Below are 15951 nucleotides of genomic sequence, written 5' to 3' on the forward strand. Positions count from 1 at the left end.
GCCAAGCCTACATAGCCCAGTATGTGTTGAGGGAAAAGAGATGTTATTCATGGAGAGGGAGCTCTCAAGAATATTTGCTTGGAAAGTAGAATGCCTAGATTAGTTGCTTAAAGTTTTCTTTGTATAGTGAAGTTTTACTTTGATTGTATAGTATTTGGGTGGATATCTGAGGAGGTTATGGGGAGGGTTACTCTGTGTTGGTCATCAGGGCACCCTGACAGCACAGAATTGCTGTGGATAACACGGTCCAGTGTTAGAGTTACCTGTCTGGGTTTTACAAATGGATGCTTTGCAGTAAAGTCTTGGTCTTTTCCAGTCATTTTTTGTTGTCTGACCAAGAACTCCAAAGTCTTCATTCTTCCTTAGCCTAGAACAAGCCTTTCTGAATTCTGCTGTCACTGTCATGTGCTTAGTAACACCCCTGTTTCTCCCGACAGACCTGGCCTTCTTCCCCACTTCACCTGTATCCATGGTTCTCAGCAGAAACATTTCAGAGAGAAGTGCTTTTATAAAAGCCCATGTATTCCTTTCTCTTCAATCTCTCTTTTGCTGACATTGGTTTCATCTCTACAACCATCCCAAAGATGCTGGTGAACATTCAGACACAGAGCAGATCCATCACCTATGCAGGCTGCATCACCCAGATGTATTTTTTTATGGTTTTTGGAGGCATGGATACCTTCCTTCTCACTGTGATGGCTTATGACCAGTTTGTAGCCATCTGTCATCCCCTACACTATCCAGTCATCATGAACTTCCATCTGTGTGGCCTCCTGGTTCTTACATACTGGTTAATCACCTTGTCATATTGTCTGATCCAGAGTCTGTTGATGCTGCGTCTATCCTTCTGTACCAATTGGGAAATTCGACACTTTTACTGTGAACTTGCTCAGGCCCTTATGCTAGCTTGTTCAGACACACTGATCAATCACATAATACTCTTCATGGTGACTGGCCTTCTGGATTTGTTCCCTTTTCAGGGATCCTTTTCTCTTATACCCAGATTGTCTCTTCCATCCTGAGAATTCCATCAACATATGGAAAATATAAAACTTTTTCTACCTGTGGGTCTCATCTATCTGTGGTTTCTTTATTCTATGTGACAGGTCTTGGTGTATACCTCAGTTCTGAAGCATCATCATCTTCCTGGAAGGGCATGATGGCCTCCGTGATATATACTGTGGTCACCCCCATGTTGAACCCCTTTATCTATAGCTTGAGGAACACAGACATTAAGAAGGCCCTGAAGAAACTTCTTGGCAGAACATTTTGTGTTCAGTGACAAGAATACTGGTCCTGGGCTCTTGAGCTGGCAAAAGTACCAGCAGAAGAAATTCTGCATCAAGAAATTCTACCTCTAAATTATATAGGCTTTCACCCCTCACCCACTCTGTTTCTCTGTCTTTAATCAAAATATCCCTGTGAGTACTTTGTCTGAAACTTTTATGGTGATCACTCTGTTACCCTCAGTTGTATTCCCCACCTCTCCTCCTTTTACATTTTACGTCACTACATCTCAACTTGATGTTTGCATTCCTATAGTTTTATACAACCATTCAAGTATCAACTCAGAGACTCTTGGATAAAACATTAAATAGTTCATTTTTTTTTTTTTACCAACAATCATTGTTAGTTCTTGTTAAATTCATTCATTTGGCAATATTTATTGGATATCTATAGTGTACCAGGTTGTTCTAGGTGGTAAGAATATAGCAGTGAAAAAAAATCCTTGCCCTCATATAGCTAAAATCCATGTTCAGGCATATAATATCAGGGTAGACAAAAAGAGATTACTATTTTGGGCATGATACTGCATATCTGTAATCGCAGCTACCCAGGAGGCTAAGGCAGGAGGGTTACAAACGTGAGGTCTGCCTGGAAAACTTAGTGAGTTCCTGTCTCAATAAAAAATGAAAAAGCGATTGGGATGTAGCTTAGTGGTATAAAATGCCCAGGTTCAATACCCAGTACTGCAAAAGAAAAAAAAAAGTGTCATGTAAGAAATCAGGACACTGGTATGCACAAATCTGTATGAAAGTGCTGTGTGGATCACAGACTACAAATTAAATAAAAAACTTGTGATCACCACCTTGTAGTGACCACTGGAATTTTAGTCCTGATAACTTCCATTTGAGAGATAATTACTCTCTTGATTATAGTTATTAATTGAAATAGTCTGCTACGATTTGAAGGTTTATCCTCCTACAAATTAATATGATGAAACCTTATCACCAGTGTGATGGGATTAGAAAGGGTACCATTGGGAAGTGATTAGAGTATGAGACTGTTGCCCTCATGATGCTCTTATAAAAGAGGCTCCAAGGGAGTTGCTTTGCCTTTTCTCCCATGTAAGGGCACAGTAAGAAGGCACTATCTGTGAAACCGACCTTCATCAGATTCTTTGATATTAGACCTCTTGGTCTCCAGAGCTGTGAAAAATAAGTTTCTGTTGGTTATATTCTACCTGGTTTATGGTATTCTTTATAACACCCTGAAAAGATTAACACACTACCCCAAGGCTAAAGTGCTTACAATAATATTGAAACCTGAAATATCTATAATGTCTTAGGTAATGTCAGAGAAATGCACAAATGAGGAGTTCGGTACCTAGATAAGTTCCATAATGAAATGGAAATGATTTATACAGGAATGTATTACTGGATAAATGCAAGCAAGTACTTACAAACAGGTAGCCTTTGCAACCATCCAAGGAAATGTCTACTCCCATTCTCATTTGGGCAGTGCTCTATGTATAGCTCTAAACTGATTAACTACTTGGTTTATGGATGGCAGTTACAAGCTGAACAGATGGTAGGCTGCCACTCTGAGAGGAAGATAGAGACAAATCATCTCAGTGAGCTGAATTGCATGGTGTTTGCCTATCTACTTGTATTTTTACTACCTCATGGGTATTGGCCAATGGCCTAGCTATGTGGTCCAAACTGACCAATTACAGGTATGTTTATGTGGGGCATGACCCTGGGAAATAAATCACTATGGAGATTTAAGGGAGGTAGTGATAGAGGACATGTTGGTGCTGTTCAGAAGTCCTTTTCTAGGAGTGTAAGATGATTGGAACCAATGAATGGATATTCTAGTGTGCTCCCTTGAGGTGTCCATCTGAGTCATGAGGTGAGTGGCATTGGCTCATGTGAGAAAATGCAAGAAGGTTTAGAGTAGAAATGATTGAGTCAAAGACTTAACCTTTTCAATGAATCCATATTTATGGGATTAAATGAGTGGTAACTGGAGGCAGGTGGGGTGTGGCTGGAGGAAGTGGTTCACTAGGGATGTGGCTATGGGGTATATATTTTGCATCTGGAGAGTGAAGTCTTTCTCTCTCTGTTTTCTGATCACCATGTGAGCTACTTCCCTCTGCCACACTCTTCCTCTATGATGTCCTGCCTCACATTGAGCCCTGAGAAATGGTGTCTACTGTCTATGAATTGAGACCTCTGAAACTGTGGGCCATCAAATAAACTTTTCCTCCTTTATAATTGTTCTGGTGGGGTCTTTTAGTCACAGCAGTGTGGGGTCTTTGCTGTGACTAATCTGACCGTGTGGTAGATAAGTTTTTGGAACATTTTGAATAGGTGGGAGGAATTTTGAAATGTTTAGCAGTGTAAGCTGGAAATGCTTTAGGTTGTTGTAAGCCAAAGGTTAATGGCTGATTCTGGTGGGAGCTCAGAAGACCAGAATGCCAATAGGACAGTGAAGACAGGGCTCAAGAGGGCTTAGAGGAAAAGGAGGATTCTATTGATAGTTAGACTAGATGTCATTCTTGTTATGTTCTGGCTAAGAAGTTATCTGCATTTTGTCTGTGTCCTGAGACTCTCTGTGATGCTGATTTTAAAAGTGATGGATTTCTTAATCTGGCAGAACAAATGTCTAGGCAACATAGCATACAGGAAGTGGCATGGGTATTGCTGGTGGCTTTTAGCCAAGTTTATGGTGATATTCAGGAGCATAAAGCAGAACCGAAATATTTAAAAAACTTGGACTTGAAAGGAGGAGTAAAACTGGGGCTAAGGAAGTTGTAGTTGTTAAAGACATCACTGACACTAAAGAAATGCTAAAGATTTTGCCCAGAAACAATAAGAAAGATGGCTTGAGGGCATCTCAGGACCTGGCAAAACCACACCCATCTCAGGCTCAAGGGAGTAAAAGTGAAAATTCTCTTGAGAAGGGACCAGTGGGGAATCTTGGCATAAGAGGGCCTAGGAAATTTTTTCAATGTGTTCATCCACCCAGACACTCAGAGTCTGCTGGAATAATAAGCCAGGTCCCTAGAGGCTTGGCTACTGCTCAAGATGTTGGCAGACCTTGGTGTCAACCCCATGATGCTAGTTCCTCAGGAATGCAGGATGCTAGATTTAGGGGGTCATGGAGGCTTCTGCCAAGATTTCAGAGGAAGGCCTTGGAAGCCAGGCAAAGTGTAGCAGGGTCAGATTCCCTGAAGGTGCTCCCTGAGAAGGCAAGGTGTGGAGATTTGAGGAGGAAGCTGAAGCTGCAGTGGAGATCCCTGAGATTAAGAAATGTCAAAAATGTAGCAAAGCTGTAGGAATTGAGCAGAGGCAAGAAAACAGAAAGGCTACTTGTACTGCAGCCATCAATGCCACAGAGGTGGAGCTAGACAAGCCCTTTGGAGAGAATATCATGATATGTACTCCAGAGGATGAACACAGAACCACAGGACTTGTTTGTCCAGCTGGATTTTTGTCTTGCTTTGGTCCCCTTCCTTCTTTCTATACCCCTATTTTTTATGTTTACTGTATACCTTTATATATTGGATACTTGTAAATTGCTTTTAATTTTACAGGAGCTTACAATGCAAGATTGCCTTGAGCTTCAGAATACTTTGGACTTGAACTTTGAGGAATCTTGGAACAGTTGAGACTATGGTGACTCTTGGGAGTGGACTAAATATGTTTTGCATTGTCAGATGACAGTGAGCTTTTGTGGACCAGGAGCAGAAAGTTATGATTTAGATGTGGTGTCCTCCAAAACTCATGTGTGGGACAATGGAAGAAGATTTGGAGGAGAAATGTTTAGGTCAAAGGTTTAACCTAATCAGTGAATTGATTCCTGATGGGTTAAAGTGAGTAGTAACTAGAGGCAGGTGGGGTGTGGCTGGAGGAAGTGGTTCAGTGGGGGCATGGCTATGGCATATATAATTTGGATCTTAAGAGTGGACTGTCTCTCTTTCCTGATCACCATGTGAGCTTTTTCCCTCTGCCACACTCTTCCTCCATGATGTCCTGCCACACCTTGAGCCTTGTGAAAGTGAGCCTTCTGTTTATAAAGTGAGACCTCTGAAATTGTGAGCCCTCAATCTTTTACTCTTTTACAATTTTTCTGATAGGGTCTTTTAGTCACAGTAGTGAAAAACCTGACCAAAATGGGGCAACAGCAGTGTATAGATGACCTGAAGGTAGACATATTTTTCTTGCACCTCTGAGATACAGAGTGCCCATATGAACATTCTGTGTGCCAACAAGAGAGAAAGAGGCGGCATATGGTTAGGGGACAGAATCCTTAGGAGGACGGCCCTGCACATGGCTGGTGAGTTGGATTTATGTCCAACTGTAGAACATAAGTTTCCCTGACAGGAATAGAAACTTAACTCTGGACTGGGCTTTGCTTACTAGATGGTAAAAGGGAATGTTCAGAGTACCATAAAAGAACTAGAACAGAAGACAAGGCACCAATTTGGACCCCTGTATCTCATTCCTCATACCAAGAAACACACTTTTGTCCTCAGACTAACAGTTTTGTGTTAGTTTTCCATCACTATAACAAATGACAAGCTACTTATAAAGAGCAAAATTTGGTTTTGGCTCACAGTGTTGGAGTTTTCAGTCCATTATCAGTTGGTTCTGTTGCTTTTGGGACTGCAGGAAGTAGCATATTATGGCAGGGGTATGTGGTCAAGGAAAGCCATTCACCTCATGATTGGGAAACAGAAGAAGAGTCTGGGGTCAAACTATCCCCTGTGAGCATGCACCCCACGTTCTGAAGACCTCCAATTAGACCCCACTGCTTAAAGATTCCACCGCCTCCCAATGGTGGTGGTCTGGGGACTTTATGGGCCTTTGGGGGACACTTACCTAAACTACAGTAGGTCTAATAGAAAAGTAGGATGGGCAATTGAAATAACTTGAGTTGTCTAAAATAGGCAGAGATAAAGGCATGAAGGGCCTTTGCGAGTGTGAGCTCACATTCCACACTGAGATTTGTTCCCATCTAGATAGATTCACCTGCTTTTCTTGTGGATCTGGGGAAGAGGAGAAGGGAAGGAGAGAATGCTGACACAAATCTATAATTCTTCTCCATATTATTTCAACTTTCTTTTTCTTATTCAATGCAGTAGCCCTGGCAGGACCAGAGGTGAAACCTTGGGCACAAGAAGAAGGGGTGATTCCAAGGCAAAAACTTTTAGGCAGAGCTTTAGGCCTCTGTGTCAAAATTCCTAGGGCTTGAGTAGGTGAACCCTGTGTTCACCCATCTGACAAAGTTAGGGTTCACGGTGACTCTCCCTTATTGCCTAGTAGTCATGATAGCTCTCAAATTTTGTACCTGTGTAACTTTCCCCCATATAAATGGGAGTGGACATAATGGTAGGAACTTGCTAGACTAGTTTTATTGCTGGCAATCTGGACCAGAATATTAACCAAAACTAATGTCCCTTCCAAAGGTGAAAAAGTATGAACAAAACTAAAAGTGGACCAGGGCAGGGTGTGAGGAAGGGGGGAAAACAGAAAGAAAGAGATGAGGGTATAGGAATGAATAAATGGATTGTTTAGTGAAGGAAATCCATTACAACCTTAGTGCCAGGATTTAGAATGCTTAGAACTGAATTTAGTTAACTTTCAGCTAAGTTAGTTTTGTACAAGTTTATTGCAGGTACAAATAGCATTAAATTAAGTGGGAGGGATAAGTACATTAGTGCAAATAAATGAAATGTATATAAAGTATTTACTAGACAGACTAGTTTTTTTGTTGTTGTTGTTGTTACTAGGGCTTGAACTCAAGGTACTTTACCATTAAGCTACATCACTAGCCATTTTTAATTTTATTTTGAGTCCGGGTCTCATTAAATTGCCGAGGGCCCTCACAAACTTGCAGTGTTTGCTTTAGCCTCCTGAGTCACTGGGGTTATAGGTGTATGCCACCACACCCAGCGCAGATTGGTTATTTTTTAAAACAATCTATCTCAACCCAATACTGGCTTCTCCAAATGATAGGCACACTCAGACTGATAGGGTTTATTTGTTACATAAAAGGTATGCTGAAGGTAGATGTTCCAACAACTATGCTCATTTTGCTCCAAGAGAGTCTTGTTTGAAGCCCAAGTTGTGATGTGTGTAGTGAAAATTTAGCCTTATCCAAGAGAGTCTGGTCTTTGTCCTCAGCTACTAGGAGTAGTCCCATGGAATTTCCTGCTTTATGGGGTGTGTTTGCAAGGGGGATTTGGACACTTGAAGTCTAATAATGTGATTATTGTTGGAGATTTGAGACACCTCTGTCAGTTCATTCTAGAGGCAAAAGTATTAACTTGAGATAATTATGATATCTGATTCTCAATACAGATATAATTTTCTCAAAATTTCTTGGTAATTTGCATGCTTTTAATGAGATTAAACTCTTGATTTTGTTTAAACTTAAAAAGTGAGTTTGAGATTTATGAAGCTTCAGAGTTATAAGAGGGGAGTAGCCAACTTTCCCTATGCTTCTGTTCCATTAATATTAACGGATCTTCAGAGATTAGCGTTACATGAACTGATTTAGCTAATTATGAGCTCTGCCTATAGAGCTCTCAGACCCACCCATACAACTATAAACAATTGGCCTATGTCCTGCAGCTTCTTGGTCCCAGTCCAGTTGGTTCTGTGTGTCTCCTCTTTCCAGAGTCATTGTCTACATTGGAGGTCCATGCTTGAATCCATGCCAATTCTGAGGATATAGCCTGATTCCTCACCACTCACCAGGCAGGGGAGAGGCAATGGATCATCACTCCTTGGTCATGCCCCAGCATGACAGCTCTGACTGGTGAGTGTGGTGGAAGAAACTTGGTGCAGAAGGGACTCAGAGCATCAGTTCCTCATTACCTACACAAGAAGTTGGAGTATCCAGATAGGAGGCCCCCCAAATACAAAGTTTTGACTCATAGGCCTATGAAATAAAAAATTAAATTAAAAATTAATTGACATAATAATTTTATATATGTTTATGGAGCACAGTGTGATAATTTGATACATGTATTTAATATGTAATGATCAAACCAGGATAATTAGCATTTATAACTCCTTAAACATTTCTTATTTCTTTGTGTTGGGAACATTCAAATGCCTCTCTTCTAGTTCTTTATAAAATATATAATACATTGCTGTAAACTTTGCCTACCCTTCTGTGCTATAGAACACTAAAAATTATTCCTCCTAGCTAAATGTATTTTAGTACCTGTTATCCCATCTCCCTCTTTCCCACTTCTCCCTACCCTTCCCACCCTCTGTGACCACTATTCTAGTTTATAGTCTTGGTTCTGATCAGGATCCAAGACTGAGAGGAGTTCTGTTCTCTTTCACACTAGTTCTAGCTCTGGTGGGTATCTCTCTCATTAGCACAAGAAATGGATCTCTCTAAACTGTCTCTTATGTGCTCTAAAATGATCATGAAGGTCAGGATGAAGATAAGAACAAAGATGACTATAATGATGATGTCATGAATCTTTATTAAACTTTCCCAAGTGCCTGACTCTATACAGTTTACTTAATTTAATCTACAATGACCACTCCCAGGTAAAAAACATTATTGTTCTTTTACTTGAAAGGAATAGAACTTTCTATTTCAATTCTCTTGGGCTCCAGTGCCTGAGACATGAGAGACTTGTCTTCTGTACCATATAAACAACAAAAGGGCATGAAAACTGTATAGGATTGTACTTTATGAATAAGCCTGGAATAAATTCCAATGATGATTCAAATTCTGTTTACAAAATAATGAACAAATATTTATTAAGTTTAGGCACTGTACATCTCTAGAGTTTAGTATTATTCTCCCCATTTACAGACAAGGAAAGCTAGTACAGAGAAGGGGAGAGTTCTTTATATGTACTAAAGTGTGAGTGTTAGAAAAAGAAATTGGACTCAGACCGTGGTCTATTGACTGTGCTTTCAGGACTTTGTTTCCTCATGTGAGCCAAATTAGAGTTTTTCTTGTAAAACCTCCTCAAGCACAGATGAACAACCCAAGGCAGAAGCATTGATTCTTTCTCTTGCAATTCAGTGAGTTCATCTGAGAAGTGGCAGCATGAACTGTGGTTTATAGAGGCATTTCTGACATAAGTATATAATTTTTAAAATGAATAATAATGCAATTTTACAACCAAGTTTGGACATCTGAGACATGGAAATATTATTTCCTATATAAGATGAGAATTTTCACATGGAACTCTCATGGAGTGATTATATTAGACAGACTTCAAGAATATTTCTTATTTGATATCTTTCTTGTTGTTGTTGTATTGTTTTGTACTGGGGATTGAACCCAGGGATGCTTTTATTTTTTATTTAGAGACAGGGTCTCACTAAGTTCCTTAGGGCCTCACTTGTTGAGGCTGGCTTTGAATTTGTGATCCTCCTACCTCAGCCTTCTGAGTTACAGGGATTACAGGTGTGTGCCACTGAGCTTTGCTTCATTTGATATCTTAATAAAAGAAATTGTTTGCTAGCACCTGAATATACATCTTTTTTACAACTCAAAACAGCTATCCTGCAGGCACACATCATATGCAAATTCTCACTTGTGTGATAAGAGAAGTGTGAGAATTTTCATAGGATTGTTGTCATGAGAAATTAAAAAAATAAAATGAAATTCAATCTTCAGGCAATGTAATGCATTGAAATGTTATATCTAAATATATGTACTTCACAGAAAGACTTTAATTCAGTATTTTATTAAAATGTTAGATGTAATATAGAGTAGTATATTGGTTACCTAGATTTCCAAGAGAATTACACATAAACAAATCAATACTAATGTTAGAAAATCATGGACAAAATATACTTACCAAATTCCTGACAGTGTTTGCATTTGGGGGACAGATGTATAGAAGAATGGGATTATGCATAGATATAAGAAAACTCAGATTTTATTGGTAATATTTCAGATTTCTATAAATAGAAGTTCTGAAGCAAATATTGAATTGTTTATATTTTTAATATAGTTAGTAAGTGTTAATGATGATAATAACATATATACTATTAATAGAACATTTTCTAGTGTGCGGCAGTATTCTGAGACATTGATTCTTGGTCCTGGACCACTAAGAACCCTATATACAGAGATAATTATTTAATTCATTCTAAGCTATGGCAGAACATCAGTATATTTTAAATACCCATAGATAAGTATAATGATCAATTAGTATTGATGACCACTGGTCTAAGCACTTTGTTTCATTTCACCCAATTTCTTAAACACATCACTGTAAGGTAAGTTCAGCTATGATTTTCATTTTACAGTGTGGAAACTCTCCAGGTGTTACATTCACCTGTCTGTTCTTTTTTCCCTTTTGTATTTTCTCTGAAATTAAATCATACTGTGATATGCCTTTGTGGCTCATTGGTTTTGTTGTCAGTTCTCATCAGCCTTTTGATCTCCCAGCTGCATAATTCAACGGTGTTACAACTTACCTACTTCAGAGAAATGAGGACTACAGTTGCCCTCAGGGATCTGGTGAAAGAGAACTGAAATTTCTGTATCAGGAAAGATTGAAGTGAACATCTGTTAATTAGGCGTAAGAAGCCTATGTGTCAGGCCTGGGTTTGGGTCACCCATGGCCCTAAATTCCTCAACCATCAGCAAGGAGGTTGGATTTCATGAGGACACAACATTTCCAAATGCTTAAGATTAGAAATTCATTTAAACTTGATCCAATTACTTTGTACCCATATGTTAATATTACTCTATAACCCCCAAACACATGACTATATTTTGTCAATGAAATAAAAGGAATCCCTTTAAGTATTTTAACCAAGCCATCACAAAATTAAAAGAGAGAGAGAGTGAGAGAACACAAAGAAGTATGAAATACCAGATGTTTCCTTGAGATTGCATAGGATTGATAAGTTAATACTGAATAAAATGAGAATTATTTGAAAATATTTCTTAAATGCTAATTATTATGTATTTAATGATTTGGGTATTATTATACATTGATGACATCTATGAGATTGGTGATGCTGTATGATTTAGTATATTCAACCAAAACATGTTTGTCAAAATTTGAAGTATATCAGGCCAAGGTTAGATGTTATATTAGAGAAGAATTAAAAACATACATCCTACAGTTTTGAGTGAGCACTTAATTCTATAAAGAAGCAAAGTCAGAAGGCCAAAAAAGGATGAAAATCCATGACAATAACTGGCACATAAAATGCTTTATGATTATGAATATTTGGTTTTGAGTTAGAATCCAGATACTTTGGTATTAGCACTTACAGAGCTTATAAATATTATATAACAAGAGAATTTCTTGCATTGTATTTGAATAAAATAGTTTTTACTTTCTTTTAATTAGAATGGTCTTTTTCTTAAAGGTGAAAGGATAATTATCTTTGTTTCTTTCTTAAAAGAATATTTTACCATAATTACATATTTATCTCTAATGCTTTTGCTTTTAAAATATACTTCAGTTGAGTGTCTTTAAGACTGATGTGTATAGAAAAAGATGAATACCACAAAAATAAACGATGACAGAGTTCTAAGATGTTTGGGTGTGTCACAACTAAGAAATATTGCTGAGGGTATATGGCACTCAAACAAAAGGACTTTACCAGTGAATTGCTTTAATCCAAAATAATAGACAGTGCTGTGTGCTGGTTTGCTTTTTTACTTTTTTTAACCCTTTTTTCCTTCTCAAAAGGTATCCCTGCAATATAGAATCACAAAATATAACATGTGTTTCAGAATTCCATCTCATGGGCATCTCAGAGGATCCAGAACTTCAGCCCCTCCTCTTTGGACTGTTCCTGTTCATGTACCTCGTAACAGTGCTTGGGAACCTGCTCATCATCCTGGCTGGCAACTCTGACTCCCACCTCAACACCCCCATGTACTTCTTTCTCACCAACCTGTCCTTGGCTGACATCAATTTCACCTCTACCACAGTCCCAAAGATGATTGTGGACATCCAAACACATAGCAGAGTCATCTCCTATGCAGGCTGCCTGACACAAATGTCTTTTTTATGCTTTTTGGATGTTTGCATATTCTGCTTCTAACTGTAATGGCCTATGACAGGTTTTTAGCCATTTGCCATCCACTACACAACCAGGTCTTAATGCACCCTTGCCTTTGGCTCCTTGGTTTTGTTGTCAGTTCTCATCAGCCTTTTGGTCTCCTAGCTGCATAATTCAATGGTGTTACAACTTACATACTTCAAGAATGTGGAGATTTCTCATTTCTTCTGTGATCCTTCTCAGCTCCTCAACCTTGCCTGTTCTGATACATTTACCAATAACATAGTCATGTTTTTTGTTGGTGCCATCTCTGTTTTTCTTCCTATCTCAGGGATCTTCTTCTCTTACTATAAAATAGTTTCCTCTATTCTGAGAGTTCCATCATCAGGTGGGAAATATAAAGCCTTCTCTACCTGTGGGTCTCACCTGTCAGTTGTTTGCTTATTGTATGGGACAGGCCTTGGGGTGTATCTCAGTTCAGCTGTCTCACTTTTTCCTAGGAAGGGTGCAGTGGCCTTGGTAGCATACACTATAGTCACCCCTATGCTTAACCCTTTCATATACTGCCTTAGAAACAAGGACATCAAGAGGGCTATGTGGAGGCTCTTCAGAAAAATAGTCTAGTCTCAGGACCTGTGTCATCTATTTGCAGTGCTGGTTTGCAAAGGCAAAAAAGGAAACATCTAGGCCTGCAAAACTCATCTTCATCATGTCATTTTTAAGCTCTTGTGGTTTTCATTTCTCCTCCTATTTCATATCTAAATATTGCCTTTTAAAAAAAACTGTCTTTAGTGAAACTGTGGGAGTTTCTGTATTCTTTGTAAAGCTTACTCATGCATATCTGAATTCTATTATACTTATGCAAACTTCTGTACTTTATTATTAATTATCCAAGAATCTCAGAAAGATGAGCAACTCTCTTTTTATATACTTAAAATTTCTTTTAATTAATATATTTTCAGTAGCTTCTGTGTCTTTATCATATAAAACTTGCATTTATCAAAAATTTATTTGTGCAGGTTATCTATTAGGATGTGTATTACTGGTCCTCCAGATTGCCTTTATGGGAAGCACTAAGGGATCTTTAAAAACATTGATGCCTGAGTCTCACCACCAGACATTCTGATTTATTGAACTGGCGTGTGGCTTGAGCTTGAGACTTTTTAAAATGCCCAAGGATTTTACTAAGAAATCTGCTGATAATCCTTTAGGATCTTCCTTGTACATGGTGAATTGCTTTTCCTTGATGCTACCATGGTTCAATCTTTGTGAATTTTGATGATTTGAGTGCAATATATCTCATTATGGGTGTCTTTGGATTTATCAGAGTTTATTTAGTGTTTGGATATGTATGTCTATTCTTCAAATTTGAGAAATTTAAAATTTCAATCATTATTTTAAAAAGTTGAATCTCTATCTCTTCCACCCTATTCCCTTTCTGAAATTCCCCTAATGCAAAAAAATTCAGCTTAATAGAATCTCTTCACTTTTATTTGTTCCTTTTTATTTTGCTTCACTGATTCAATAATTTCAAATGATGAGTTCCTAAGTTCATTGATTATGTCTCCCTGCTTGATTGAGTCTATTATGACACTATCAAATATTTCAATTTACTTATTGATTCTCCAACTCCAAAATTTTTGTTGCTTTTTAATAATTTATAGGTGTTTGCTAATATTCTCATTTTGTTCATGCATTGCTTCCCCGATTTTGTTGTCTGTGTTCTCTTTTAGCTTACTGACTATTCTTCAGATGGATGTTTTGTATTTTTGTCAGATAAATCATAGATCTAATTTCTTTAAAGAATATTTCACAGTAAGTTTATGAATATTTAATTTATTTCTCTGGTTGTTCCATGTTTCCATATATATATATATATTTTTTTGCATGCCTTGTTCTCTTTGTTGAGTATTTGGCTTTTGAGAAAATAGCTACTTCTCACAGTTTTCATGGATTGATTTCATGTAGTGGAAGACTTTAGAAATTTTAGGGCTGGGGATGTAGCTCAGTGATAGAGCATTTGCCCAGCATATGGGAGGACCTGGCTTTAATCCCCAAAGGCTCTCCCCATCCCCCTGCCCTGCCAATAAAAAAGCCTAGAAATTCTCAAACTTTTTCAGAGAATGAATTTTCTCCCAGAGAAAATTGTAATTTTGTGTAATTTTCACCATGAAAGAGGTTTGCCTTTGTTCTCAGAGCCCATCATCTCTTGTCCCACCTGTCATCTGTTTGTGGTACTACAGTGTCTCTGGTAATGTATGAGCCTTAACATTTTTCTGTGTATCTTTCTCTTTAGTGCTCTAAGTCAGGCAAGGCATAAGCCTACTAGAAAGATACAACTTTACATGAATATTCCACCTTCTCCTTCTTCTTTCAAGGCAGAACTTGGGAATTTTCTCATGATTGTGCCATGCTGCTTCTGGGAGGGGGTAGGTCCTTGATGGGCAAATACAACATTTCTTGTCCATTTTTATTCACCTCTTCCTGAATTTGTGTTTCCATGATGTGCTAATATCTCTTAACTAGTTCTTGGAGTTCTCACGAAGGCAACTTGGTCCATATATGTTGTTAATTTAGTGTCTCTGTGGAGGAATTAAGGTTTGGCACTTAATATTTCATTGTCTCATTGATGTTTCTGTAGCTAAAAGTTTATTTCATGAAATGGCACCTGCAAATGAGCACTTTGTGATGTGGTGGGGCTTTTATTCTGGTGGTGGCCTTCTTCCTAGGATGGGAGAAAGTGCAGGTGATTAACAGGGGAGAGGCCTTTAATGCTTGTTTTCTGCTTTTATAATCAGGAGAAAATTATTATTTAAGAAGACAGTCCATATCTGCTAAACAGGCCTTGTCTGCTGATGTTTTTGCTAATAAGTGCTTCTTGAAATGTACTGCTTCTGGGTTCATTTAATTTCTTGCCAAATGTGTCGTGTGTGTGTGTGTGTGTGTGTGTTTAATTCTGAAAGGTGTAAGACCCTACAAAGATTATAGTATAAAACATTTTCACAGATCAGATTGATGGACATCCTTTTAAAATAAACTCTGACTCATAAAAAATGTCAGGGTTGTAAAAGATAAAGGCTGAAGAACTGTCCCAGACTGAAGTTCAACAAGTCATGATAACTAAAGGCAACATGTGAACTTCGATTGGATCCTAGAATAGAAGAAATAAATAAATTATTTAAAATTTAAAAAAGACTTCGTTTGCTGGTAACACCCATAAAAAGATATAAGAAAAAAGTTTCTGGAGTGAAACGAGCAATTACTTGATAAGCAAAAATAAGAATCTATGAGGACATTTGTTGAATTTGAATACAGAATGATTGCAGTGTATTGAGACATCATTGGAGGAATCCTTCTAGTAGGAGAGAAACTAGGGTCATTTTTTCCATACTACATGGAAAGGAGCTACATGGTGGTATCTGCTGAAATACCAAATACAGAGCTACTTCTTCACATGTGACAGGAAATTTTGAATGCGAACATGGTGATTTGATGGGTTTTGAAACTTGCTGGAAAGAAGAGGGGTAGAAGGGGGAAGATGGCGGCGAGGGGAGTGCATTACCCCCGTGTGCTGCTTCACTGTGTGGGAGTATGACAAGTCAGGACGGCTAAAGGATATCTTGTTAGGAATTTCCAGCAATAGTGGGGTGCTCCGGAACCTGGAGGAAGGATTTCCATCGCACGAGGATCGGCTACGGGGACTCAAACG

The 15951-nt window shown here is 38.3% G+C and overlaps 2 pseudogenes; both read left to right on the forward strand.

Annotated features, from left to right (window-relative positions):
* The first annotated feature begins 263 nt into the window (after positions 1-263).
* On the forward strand, positions 264-1282 carry LOC107133587 (annotated as a pseudogene).
* Positions 1283-11670: 10388 nt separating this feature from the next.
* On the forward strand, positions 11671-13006 carry LOC107133588 (annotated as a pseudogene).
* Positions 13007-15951: the final 2945 nt, after the last annotated feature.

Source organism: Marmota marmota, unplaced genomic scaffold (genome assembly GCF_001458135.2).
Source record: "Marmota marmota marmota unplaced genomic scaffold, marMar, whole genome shotgun sequence".
Classification (NCBI taxonomy): Eukaryota; Metazoa; Chordata; class Mammalia; order Rodentia; family Sciuridae; genus Marmota; species Marmota marmota.